Raw genomic sequence first — 13,744 nt, forward strand, 5'->3', positions numbered from 1 at the left:
ATTTAAGCCACATGTATCAAGATGCTTAAAAATGTCTATATCCTTTCAATCAGTAATTCTACTTCTGTGAATCTATCTTTCAAAAAAAATTCCTGTATATAAAAAAGTTATATGTACAAAGATGGTCAGGCAGTATTATTGATGTAGTATAGCTATTCCTTACAAAATTTTTAAATTTCCATTATGAGGCTGGGAATGGTAGCTCCCATCTGTAATCCCAGGGCTGGGGGAGGCCAAGGAGGGAGGATTGCTTGAGGCCAGAAGTCTAAGATCAGCCTGGGCAACATAGTAAGACCCCATCTCTACAAAAAAAAATTAAATTAAATTAAATTATAACAGCCAGGCATGGTGGCATGCAGCTGTAGTCCTAAGCTAAGGCAGAAGGATCACTTGAGCCCAGGAGTTTGAAGCTGAAGTGAGCTATCATCATGCCACTGCACTCCAGCCTGGGATAGAGGAAGACCCCTCTCTAAACAAAACAAATAATAAGGTTGGGCGTGGTGGCTCACGCCTGTAATCCCAGCACTTTGGGAGGCCGAGGCGGGCGGATCACAAGGTCAGGAGTTTGAGACCAGCCTGACCAACATGGTGAAACCCCATCTCTACTAAAAATACAAAAATTAGCCAGGTGTGGTGGCGTGCACCTGTAATCCCAGCTACTCAGGAGGCTGATGCAGGAGAATTGCTTGAACCCAGGAGGCAGAGGCTGTAGTGAGCAGAGATTGCACCACTGCACTCCAGCCTGGGCAACAGAGCGAGACTCTGCCTCAAAAAAAAAAAGGAAACAAGAAAAACAAATAATAATAATAATAAATTTAAACCAACTTAATTTCTACTCCAAACCCAACAGGATTTTCTACATCAGGCCGTCCTTCAAGGTCCTAGGAAGACCCTGCAGTTATAGATCATTACTGGTCACTGTCAAGGCCACCAGGGCCCAATTTATCTGGTTCCCTCAGTTCTAACAGCCCACTAGCCTTCACGCCACCCTTGGGACATATGGATATCTGGTGAGGCTGGGAGCCCTGTAACTGTTCCTCTCGGAGATCTGGCCACTCCCCTGGGATGCTGACAGAGGGCAGGGCACAGGTCCCAGCTATTGCAGGACCCTGGACCCCTCCCCTGGCTTGGAGCAATCTTTTAGCCTGGGGGAAATCCACCACTGCCTGCTAGGGTTTCCATCAGAGCCACTTCCTGTCTCCTCTCCCTCCAGTACACTGTACACTCAGACACTTCAGGGGACTTAGGCTTTTGAAAACAAAGCCAGGAAAAGAAGTGTTTTGCAGGCAATTTCTGCCTTCAGCCTGCCAGCTCCTGAGGAAAGTAAAACGAAGCCTGCCCGAGGAGGAAAAGCAGGGAAATACAAGGGGAAATTCCACATTTGTAGCTCAGAAAGTTATCCTACCTCAAGATGCTTAACAATGAGACAATGTCATAAGATGTGAATGTTGGACATGAAGTCTGTGGGTTGCACGTAGATGTTGATGCAGCCTGAACCATACAGTTGGCAAATCTAATTCACTTCACCTACTCACTCCAGATGCAAATTTCCAAAGTTCTGTTGAAAATGGTTGAAGGAATAGTGTTACGGCAACTGCCCTTGGCTTTTCCAGCTTTACACTTCCATGCCTATGGAAATCTCCCTGTCTGTAGCTTTAAGCATTACCTCTATATGATCGACCATCCCATCTTCATCTCCATCCCTGACGTCCTAACTTGAGCTCCATGTCTCCAACAAGACAAAAGGCAGGGCCGGGCGTGGTGCTCATGCCTGTAATCCCAGCACTTTGGGAGGCTGAGGCTGGCAGATCACGAGGTCAGGAGATCGAGACCATCCTGGCTAACACAGTGAAACCCAGTCTCTACTAAAAATACAAAAAATTAGCTGGGTGTAGTGGTGCTCGCCTGTAGTCTCAGCTACTCGGGAGGCTGAAGCAGGAGAATCGCTTGAACCCTGTAGGTGGAGACTGCAGTGAACTGAGATGGCACCACTGCTCTCCAGCCTCGGTGACAGAGCAAGACTCCTTCTCAAAAAATAAAAGTAAAAAAAAGACAAAAGACAGCACCACCTGGGAATCTCACTTTCACTTTCATGCCCCAAATCAACTCATTGTCTTTATCCCAAGTCAGCTTCCTCTGCACATGTCTCATTCCATCAGCGAGACAGGAGGGTAAGGTCCCAGCCAAGTTCTTTCCTCTATGGAAATGCTTGTTCCCCAGTGCCACGAAGAAACAGCACTCGAACATAAATTTAATTTTCTCAGCAAGGCAATTTTTACTTCTACAGAAGGGTGTAACTCGCAAATAGAGTAATGGTGACAGCACACCTGGACAGGGAAGGGGAAGGAGTTCTTATTCCTGAGGCAGGTAGCCCCTACTGCTGTGTTGTTCCCCTATTGGCTAGGGTTGGACCACAGTCTAAGCTAATTCTGATTGGCTATTTTAAAGAGAGCAGGGGTATGAGCCAGAGTGGCAGGGTGAGTAGTGTGGCAGGAAGGACAGTTAGGAACAGGTAACTAAAGGTGACTTAGGTCACAGCAGGTGACCAGGGGTGACTCAGGTCAAAGCAGGTGACTGGGATGAGTCAGGATGGAGCAGGTGAGCAGGGGAACAGATGTGAACTACTGATTAGGACTGGTGGGAAAGTTGTTTACTGAAACTAGAAGCAAAGGGGCAAAGAGAACCAGGAAGTTAAACTTTAAAATTGAGAATCAAAGAATAAGAGAGCTGAACATACTGACATACTGATTCTTTGAAGAGAAACTTGGGGTTCACTATATTTAACAACCCCCTTCTTGAATTTTTATAGTTCTTTCTCTTCAAACTTCCTTAACATGTCTTGGCTTAGTTGTTCTGCTTGATTCCCTAAAAGAAAAAGCTTCTCTGAATAAGGTGGAGGAGAATTAAGGGAGGTTTTAGTAAGTGCTGCCTGTATGAGTCTGTACACCAGCCCATGGATGCTTGGTATGACACAACACCCAACAAGAATGAGTACACCTACTACGGCTGCAAGAGAAGTACGAATTGAGGCTATGATTCCTTTCCATTTACCAAACCATTTTTCTAGCCACCTTGTAAAGGGATCATTTACCCCTGGGTTTTTGGCTAACTCACTGGACAGAGCAGTTAGACCTTGCAATGCCTTTGTTATACTTCCATCGGGGCGGTGGTGTTTGGGATGAAGGTACAACCTTGAGTTTTAATCATGATGCAAACTCCTCCTCTTTCTGCTAATATCATGTCTAAGGCTCTTCTACTTTCCCAAGCCATCTGGCTAGTAGCCCCTAATTGCTCACCTATTCCTTTAACAGCATCTCTAATGTAGTTAATAAACCGCTGTTGGTTTTAATAAATGTAATTCATCTAATCTATGTTCTTATTAATTGTCACCATCAAATATTGACTTAAATTCTGCAGCTATTTGATCTCGGGCTTTAAATTCATCTGGTACTCCTTGTGGAGATCTAATAGCATTTATATAAATATGGGAGTCAAAGGACCCATGTGAGGCATTTCTTTTTTTTACGCTTTTCTCTCTTTTTTTTTTTTCGTGTTGACGGAATGCTAGGGTAAAAGGGATGGCCAGTTGGACTAGGGCACAAGTGCTGCTCTAATTACTTGGCAGAGCAGAGTACCCAGCAATAGTTGCGTGCAATACCACCACACATCTGCTTGGAGATGAACAAGGGCAGACTGATTGGTAAGCTCTTGAAAAGGCTTGGTTTCACTGCACCGTTAAGTCTTCAAGGAATGCTAACTCCACCCTCCACCCCCGCCCTCCACAGAGAAAGGCGCGAGGTGAAGTTAACATCAGGGGCTGGCGGCAGCATGGCCCTCGGGGGCTGACCCACAGGGCTCTTAACCTCAGGGAACCGCAGTGAAAGAGTCTTGCATGACTTATTGCCCCAGGCTGTGGGGTTCTGGAAGAGAGCTACCATACAGCTCATGCCCAGTCCATGAGAGGACCACCCAACTAGAAAGGGGACAATCTGGGTCTCTGGCCTGCCTGTCGCATAAGCGTTAACAGTCGCTTTTGTTTAGCGTGCGAACAGAATATTTAATCCATTCCAGCCAAGCATTTGCATCCTGATACTCTGTTTCAATTGCTATAGTTTGTTTTAAATCTTTAACCTCTACAGCAACTACTTTGGTTTCATCATCGGGTAGATAACAAGAGGTTTGATTAGCAGAGAAGTTAGGAGAGGGAGAAGGGGGTGCAGGAGGTGACAAGGCAATGAAGTGCATTTCAAAGGATCCCGAGACTTCTGCTCCTATACCATAGAAGAACTCTGGGGAGCAGGGATGGTCATCTGTACTCAATTACATTGGTCTAACTGACAATGGGGAGGGGTAACTCCTTTAGTAAAATGAATATATGGTTTTAAGAAACTGCAAGTGCTAGTTGGGGCAGCCAATCCTTGCTCTTTAGTATTTTATAGAGCATTGGACCAACTTTGGCAGAGAAGCTCTGCTCTAGGAGGACAAGATTTCCAGTTTATACTGGAATCTTCGTCAAACTCTTCTCAAACTAATTTATCCCAGTTAACAGATTTTTAGTCTGAAGAGCGCTAGGAAGGATAAAGATACTTTCCTGAAGTGGAGAGTTGCCTCTGACTTGGCAAATCTCCACAGGGTGTAACAAGGCAAGCATCAAATGTAATAGTTTGAGGCGAAATTGACTTGGTTACATTAATAACTAGGTGGTCAGCAATAGAGCGAGGAAAGAAGTCATAATCAAATGGATGAAAGAGAGTTAAATTTTTCTTAGCTTTAGTTTGGTAGGGTTTTCCCCTGGGACCGTGGCCCATGACTCTGGAGGGGGTGGCACTTTCCTGACTCAGGTGTGATGGGTCCATCCTTTTTCTGCTGTCCAGACTGCCATTTCAGTAGTTAGGATCACTAGGTAAGGTCCTTCCCAGGCCAGTTCGAGCTCCAACTCAAGTGCTATTTCTTTGCAGCACTGGGGAACAAGCGTTTCTAACACTGCCCCCTTACAAAAGCCTCAAAATGCCTGTACAAGTCCATGACTTAGGGGTCTTAGGAGCTCCTTTCTGGAAGTTTCTGTTTGTTACCACCCCGCAGGCAAATAAACGGATTGGACAGAGCCTAGTCCCAAGGGCATCCAAGCTATTGGCCAATCCAGACCTTCTGAAGTAGCCTAGAGTGAAAATCCAGACCAACAAGAACACCTTCTATTAAACAGTGACCAGCCAAACCATCAGATTATCTCTCTTGGGGCTTTAAAGAGACACAGACAGAGGGGGGTTGTTACTGGCAGGAGGGTGAAAACAGAGACAGGAAGAGTCAGTAGTTGAGCTACCCTAATGAGTCTCTAAGCATGAAAACTAGGTCATCAGGAACTCTGCTGATCTGATTCTCTCCTAAGCAGGGGAGCTTTCTGGGCAGTTGGGAGTAGAGGAGTAGAAGAAAGTATAGCAGATGTTTCTCTTCTTTTCAGTTTCTCCTCCCTCTTTTCTTATCCACCCCCCACCTTTTTTTTTTTTCATCTACTCAGTGTCTGAATACCTCCCTATTTGAGAGACAGGGCCACAATTCTCACTACGGAAGCTGAGAGGGTCAGGTACTTTCTGGCCTCACACCTTAGAAGCTGGAGCTTGGGCACATGATCCTGCTAGTGAGCCAGAGACTCAGAATCATTTGAGAAATAACTTACTGCTGCAGCATCAAATGTTAGCATGACAGCATGTAGTATGCAGTGGCCATGGTGCCAACAGCAGTGTGTTCACCTGACTGTCAGCATGTAAAACTGCAAATCTACAGAAAAGTTGAAAGATTACAATGGATACACCCTTTACCTAGTGAATTAGTTATCTATTGCTGCAAAACAAATTATCTAAAACATAGCTTCATGGGAAAAAACATTTATCATGCCAGTTTCCATGGGTCAGGAGTGCAGGCACTGCTTACCTGACTCTTCTGGCTTGGGGTCTGCCACAAGGCTACAAATCAAAGTGTCAAGTGGGCTGCAGTCTCACATGAAGGCTTCACTGGGGAAGGACCTGCTTCCAAGCTCATTCATATGGTTGTCAGCAGGATTCAGTTCCTCACAGGCTATTGGACTGAGGGTCTCAGTTCTTCACTGGCTGTTTTCTGGAGGCCTCCCTCAGTTCCTCACATGTGAGCCTCTTCCCCATGGGGCAGCTCACAACATGGCAGCCCATTTCCACCTGAGCAATTGATGGAGAGAGAATTCAATTACGGAAGGAACCTCCCACATGCTATTTGCTAGAAGCCAGTTTCTAAACCCAGCCCTTACTCAAGGGAAAGGGATTACACAAGGTGTGAATTCCAGGAGGGAAGGTCAGAATTCACTGAGTGCCAACTTAGAGTCTGCCAACCACAGATTCATCAATTACTAACATTTTATCACATTTGCACGCGCTCCCCCTTAGATAGATAGATAGCTACAAATACAGATATACAGTTTTGTTTGTTAAACAACCAAAATTAAGTTAAAGATTGATATGGTTTGGCTCTGTCCCCACCCAAATCTCATCTTGAATTCCCACATGTTGTGGGAAGAACCTGTGGGAGGTAATTGAATCATGGGGGCAGGTTTTTCCCATGCTGTTCTTGTGGAAGTGAATACGTCTCACAAGATCTGATGGTTTTAAAGAGGGGAGTTCCCCTGCACAAGTTCTCTCCTCTTGTCTGCTGCCATGCGAGACGTGCCTTTCACCTTCCACCATGATTGTGAGGCCTCCCCAGCCATGTGGAACTGTAAGTCCATTAAACTTCTTTCTTTTGTAAATTACCCAGTCTCAGGTATGTCTTTATCAGTGTGTGAAAACAGACTAATACAAAGATATTATAACATTTCACCTCTAATTACTTCAGCATGTATCTCCTAAGAATAAAAATATTTTTCTACATAACCACGATGCCATCACCTCCCCTCAAATTTAACAATTGTGCCATAATATCATCTAATATCAGCCCAAATTCAACTTTCTCCAGTTATCCCCCAAATACCTTTTATAGCTCTTTTTTTTCCTGCTCCAGTATCCACTCAAGTTTCCTGTATTGTTTTTGGTTATTATCTATTTAGTCTCTTTTAATCTAGAACCATTCCTTCCAATACCATTTATTTCTAGGTATTTTTTTCCATACTGTTGACATTTTGGAAGAGTTCAGGCCAATTGTTTTGTATAACTGTTGCCTACACAACAGGTGGGCTAGGTCACTTGGTAAGTAACAACCCAATGGCCACAACCAAGGAGGATTTAACAAGAGGATTTTATTACTTACAACTAGTAAAAAGAACACTGGGTATAGACAGCTCCCAAAGCAATGCCTCCCTGAGCTCCAGGCTGTGTCAGGTTTTATAAGCATAGGGTAATGAGGCATGATCTGACTGCATCTTGCAATGAGGTAATGCCAGGAGGCATGATCTCACTGGATCCTGCTAATGAGTGATGCCAGAGCTCAATCTGATTGCATCGTAGATCCAGCCATGCAGTGTCAACTTCCTAATTCAGTCCCTGCTCCTCTGAGCACTTAGGTTCCCCGCTGTGGCTACCTACTTGGTTCATCTGGGCCTGCTCAGGTTACATGACCTGAGGGTCCATCATCAACTGAAAAACAACTCATAACTTTTGTTACATAAAAGTTGAACCAAACTGGTCTAGTGCAGCTACATAATATCCCATATTCTGGAGATGATTACTTCCTAATGATGTTCATCTTATACCAGTATCTACTGTATTTCCGGTAAACAGGAAGTTAGGTTAAATATTTTTGGAAAAATTCTACTTAGGAGGCACATGTCTGATAGTCCCATTATTGGTGATGTTTGATCACTTGGTTATGGTGGTAACTGCTTGATCTTTCCATTATAAATGCATAATTTCCCTTTTGTAATTAGTAAATAATCAGTGGGGCAATACTTGGGAGTCTGTGTGAATACCCTGTTTCCAGAAACTTTTTTCCCAATAGTTTTAGCATTCATTAGTAATCCTTATCTTGGTTAATTGGTTAATTATTAGAGTTTCCAAAAGGGTAATTGTCTAATCTAACATTCCTCTTACAGTTATCACTCTGTAAAGATGAGCTTTTCTTTTTCTCTCTGTTTTCTTATGTTTTGTTTGAGATTGACTATGGACCATGATTTTCAAAAAATTATTATATTATAATCAATTATAATTATAGATTACAAATATTTATTTTACATTAACATTTAATATATCTATTATATATTTATATATGGTTAAATGTATTTATTATATAGTACTATATATTAATATACTTGTTAATATATTTTATATAAACATATTTTAAATATAATCATATATTAAGCATATATACTTAACTATATACCTAATTATATTGAAGTTAATTATACATTTAAGTATATAATTATCTCAAATATACTTGAATACAATTATACTTAAAATGTAATTAAATAGTAATTAACATTATTTTTTATTTGCAGATTGTCCCAAATTTGGCCAATGAAAAAGTCCTTCAAGGCCGGGTGTGGTAGCTCATGCCTGTAATCCCAGCATTTTGGGAGGCTGCGGCAGGTGGATCACCAGAGGTCAAGAGTTTGAGACTAGCCTGGCTAACATGATGAAACCCTGTCTCTACTGGAAAAAAAAAAAAAATACAAAAATTAGCCGGGTGTGGTGGCAAGCACCTATAACTCAGCAGGCTGAGGCAGGAGAATCACTTGAACCTGGGAGGCAGAGGTTGCAGTCAGCTGAGATCATGCCACTGCACTCCAGCCTGGGAGAAAGAGCAAGACTCTGTCTCAAAAAGAAAAAAAAAAGAAAAGAAAAAAAAAAAAAGAAAAAGTCCTTCAAGTTGACTTCTGTATCTTTTTAAAAAAAAAATCAGCTTTATTGAGATCTAATTTCCCTACCATACAGTTCACCCATTTACAGTACACAGTTCCATGGTTTTAGTTTATTCACAGAGTTGTGCAAGCATCATCACAGTCAATTTTAGAACAATCAAATTTAGTTCATTACCCCTAAAAGAAACTGTTACCCATTAGTGGTATTTCCCATTCCCCTCAACTCTTACAGCCCTCGGTAACTGCTAATCTACCATCTCCATAGATTTGCCTATTCTGGATGTGTCATACGAATGGAATCATCCATGTGGTCTTCTGTGACTGGCTTGTTTCACTTGGCATGTTTTCACGGTTCACCCATACTGTATAAAAATGTTCATCTGCATTCTGTAGCATTGATTTTACTGCCATTTTAACATTCCATATTATGGATATACTGTATTTTACTTACCCATTCATCAGTTGATGAGTATTTGGGTTGTTTCCACTTTTTGGCTCTTGTGAATAATACTGCAATAACCAATCATGTACAAGTTTTTGTATGAACATACGTTTTAATTTATCTTGAATATATATATATATAGGAGTGGAAATGCTGGGTCAAATGGTAACTTTATGCTTAATCTTTTGAGAAACTTCCAGACTGCTTTCCAAAGCAGCTGTATTATTTGACATAGTTTTTTCTTTTCCTTTCTTTTGAGACAAGGTCTCGCCCTGTTGCTTAGGCTGGACTGCAGTGGCCTGATCACAGCCCACTGCAACCTTGACCTACTGGGCCCTAGCGATCCTACCATGTTAGCCTCCCAAAGAGTTGGAATTACAGGTGTGAACCACTGTGTCCAGACTCCATTTGACATTCTTACCAGCCATGTACGAGAGTTCCAATTTCTCCACATCTTCATCAACACGTTACCTTTTTTATTATAGCCATCCTAGTGGCTATAATTGTGGTTTTGATTTGCATTTCACTGAGGCTAATGATACTGGGTCAGTTTTTCTCAAGGTACCTTTGGTCCCAAAAATTCATGTTTTATTTTATATCCAGAAAACTATCTTCAGTTCTAGCTTTGTTTCATTGTTATGTTTCTTTTCGTTGGAGACTTCAATGATGCATATGTTAACGTCTGTCGATCTTCTATATCTCTCACTTTTTTTCTAATATTTTTCCTTCTTTTCCAAATTTGTTTTAGGTTCTCTTGGCTGTTTTAAATTTATCAATGTTCCTTCTTGAATTTTTAGGCTAACCTATTTTCCCGTGGACACAATGTAATTTAGTTTCCATATCTCAAAATTATTTTGGCTTTTTCTTCTACTTCTTTCCTGAATTTAGTCAGTTCTCATTTTATAGTTTTCTGCTTTGTGTCCATTTCTATTTTGAGTTTTTTAATGTCTGATTTTTGGTATTCTTTATAGCTGCAGCTGCTTACTAAGTGATATTTAATTCATATGAAGAGTACTATGTTAGTTTTCCTCTGCTTTTTGGCTGTTGGATGGAATTGTGGTTAGTGAGAAGAATTTTTATTAGTTAAAACGGTTTTTTATTTTTTTCTTATAGTTACTTTATATGGATGTGGGTTGCTGTTCTGTTTAGTTCAAAATACCTTGGATCTGACCAGGTGTGGTGGCTCACACCTGTAATCCCAGCAATTTGGGAGACCAAGGCAGGTGGATCAACTGAGGTCGGGAATTCAAGACCAGCCTTACCAACATGATGAAACTGTCTCTTCTAAAAATACAAAAATTAGCCAGGCATGGTGGTGGGTGCCTGTAATCCCAGCTACTCAGGAGGCTGAAGCAGGAGAATCCCTTGAACCTGGGAGGTGGAGGTTGCAGCAGGCCAAGATCGTGCTACTGCACTCCAGCCCCAGCTGGGTGACAGAGTGAAACACTGTCTCAAAAAAAAACAAAACAAAAACAAAACAACCTGTCAATATCACTGGGGAAAGAGTTTGTCAAACTCCAAGGCAGTTTTCAGTGAGAATGACACAAAGTTTCAGATTTCATGGCAATAGGAATGATGTCAGACTTCAGTCACATTCCCCATGAAGAACCTGACAGCTAGAGTGTCACTATGTATTTTTAAAAGATGACTGAGGATGGAGACAAGTGAGTTGGCAGACAGTGGCAACCTCTGGAAGATGGAATCTTCTCTGCTGGTTCCCAGGCTGCTGCTCCGAAAGTCCCAAAACACATACCTGGCCTCTCCTGCATTCCCACTGGCTGCGCCTTGCTCCTGCCCAGAATGGAATCTGGCTCCCGGCCACCAAGCAAGAAACCACCAGCTGGCTAAAATTTTTAATTAAAAAAAAAAAAAAAATTAGTTCAAGTGCCCACTGGGAGACAAAACTCTGAACCAATGACCAATAGTTTCCTCCACAGCAGAATATCATTGCTGGTAACAACGGGTGTGGCACTTCTCAAATCATACCTAATGATTCTCCTCAAAATTTATACTTTGCTTTTCCTCAAACCAGCTGGTTTAGATATTTTAGTACAATGCTTTCACCAGAACCTACAACAATGGTTCCTATTAACTGGAAACTGAAATTGATGTGGTCTCCTCATGCCACAGATCACATGTTGTTTGGTGACTGATCTTGACTCTCAGGAGGAAGTGGGGTTGCTGTTATGCCACTGAGACAAGAGAAGCAGTAATAGAACCCAGGAGGTCTCCTGAGGCACCTCATCACTCTCATGCCAGGGCACAAGTTGATGGCAATGTACTGTACCACCTACAGACAAACTACAGACAACCCACCTACAGGCAACCTCCTCAAGAACAAAAACTTGCTTAACCCAACCAGGCAAAGAATCCTGGACAGCTGAGGGGTTGCGTGAAGGAAAGAGGGACCTGGAATGGGTAGCGGACAAGGAAAATTGTAAATGACAATAAAGCTTCATTACCAGTTACAAAAATGAGGATTGTAACCTCTAACAGTATTTCTCTTCTTGCTGTATTATATATAAATGGAGTTTTTAGCTATTGTCCTTTTCTTTCATTTCCTTTCTCTTCACAATTGTATCTAAAGTCTATCAGTGATGCTTAACTTTACAATTTAGTCTACACATTACAACGATGGGATGGGATGATGATGAAACTGAAAGGAAGAATGGAACATCACCTACAGAAGTTGGACTTGGGCCAAATACAGTAAATGAGGAGACTTTGAGATGCCCTGCTTTGGGGAAGGGATAAGTAAATTTTGTTATAGGAGAGATGCTCCCATTTTGTTGGATGGCGGCATTTTCATTTACCTTTGAAAGCACTTCTGTGAATGTTGGGCAGCCTAAGAGACGGACTATAGTGAAGCAACTTTTGGCAACCCAGCATCTCATTCTTCTTATTTGAGGGGAGGCCCCCACACACTGAGTCTTGGTATGAGGCTAGGCCTCCCAGACTAGAAGCCACAGTAGAAACCAGAACTCTCTTTGCTATTGGCAATTATTTGCCTATTGGCAATTAGAACACAGGCACACAACCTAGACTAGGCCAAGTAAATGGTCCTTCCCAAAACTTGAATCTTGAATGGAGAAGAGTTGAAAAATAATTCATATCACCACCAAAGGAGCTGGTACGCATCCTAATCAGAGTACCAAAGCAGGATGGCTTAGCTGGTTCCTAACATTTCCAGGCCTGGTTCTCCAGCATTGCTGGTGCAAGGAGTACAACTACAGACAGCTCTAGGCCTACTTTTCCCATGCTCAGAAACACCAAAGGAAAGAGCCTCTTTCTCCCAGCCTCATTCTCTAAAATCACCGACAAGGGCTCAGATCATCTCAGGTTTGGTCATGTGCGCATCCCTGGGGAAATCTGAAAACAAGAGGAGGGAGACTATAGTTGGCCAGGCCTGGGTTCCACACCTCCCCTTCTCCACACCCATCCTGCCTTGGGAGACCAGAGAAGTGTGGTGCTAAAGAACCATCTGACCCAGGGGACTGCAGACAATTCCCCAAAGGAAAGTTTTCCCATCAGGCAAAAACAAAAGCTGCTCACAACACAAAATTACAGAACATCAGAACCAAAAGGAATCTTGGGACTCCTTCATCCTATCCCCTCTCTTTATAGATGAGGAAACCATACAGGATATGTAGGCCTGTTTGGACTTCGTACAATTCTCTGTCCAGCAGGGGTGACTTGGCTGTGGGATTAGGTGACTCCACTGGAGGTCTTCTGTGTATAGAAAAGATTAAGGGTCACAAACACAAATGTCTTCAGGTAGGCAGCAAAAGTGTGAAGGCTGGCTGTTACTTAATGGACCAGTGGTGTTGGTGGGATTCAAATTCTTATTAAAAAACAAAAGCAAACAAAGAAAACCTATGGGATGCCCAAATAAAACCATCTGTGGGCTGGCTGCTGCTGTCGTCAAAAGTTTGTGGCCCCTGGGTTAGACAAAACCTCTGAGCTGTCCTGACATGTCTGGGAAAACCAAACAAGTCCTCGTCTCCTAAACTACCTGGGACTCAAGAGCTCTGTAGGAAAAAATTTGTACCCTGCACCCAGCTGGGGTTGACATTTACAGACGCCTGTTTTATGAATTGGGGAGATATTCAGTGGAAGCCAGATTGCTGAAAGTGCTGCTGAGAGAAAACCATCAGAAGGGAGGGCCCCTTCCCCATGCCAGCCTGGTGGTAGTTCCTCTATGCCTCCGGATTCTGCTAAGCAGTAAAAGCTAAAGGGCAGTGTCATTAAGCTCCTAGGGGATGGGATGCAGTGGCTCACGCCTGTAATTCCAGCACTTTGGAAGGCCGAGGCGGGAGGATCCTCTGAGTCCAGGAGTTCAAGCCAGCCTGGGCAACACAGCAAAACCCCATCTCTGCAAAACAGATAGATAGAGATGTATGAAAGTTACTAGGTCTCATGCTGGCAGGGGAGAGAGTGAGCACCCTGGCCTCCCACAAGCTGCCTCCCACTTCCCTCCGACTCCATCA

This window comes from Nomascus leucogenys, chromosome 14 (genome assembly GCF_006542625.1).
Source record: "Nomascus leucogenys isolate Asia chromosome 14, Asia_NLE_v1, whole genome shotgun sequence".
Taxonomy (NCBI): Eukaryota; Metazoa; Chordata; class Mammalia; order Primates; family Hylobatidae; genus Nomascus; species Nomascus leucogenys.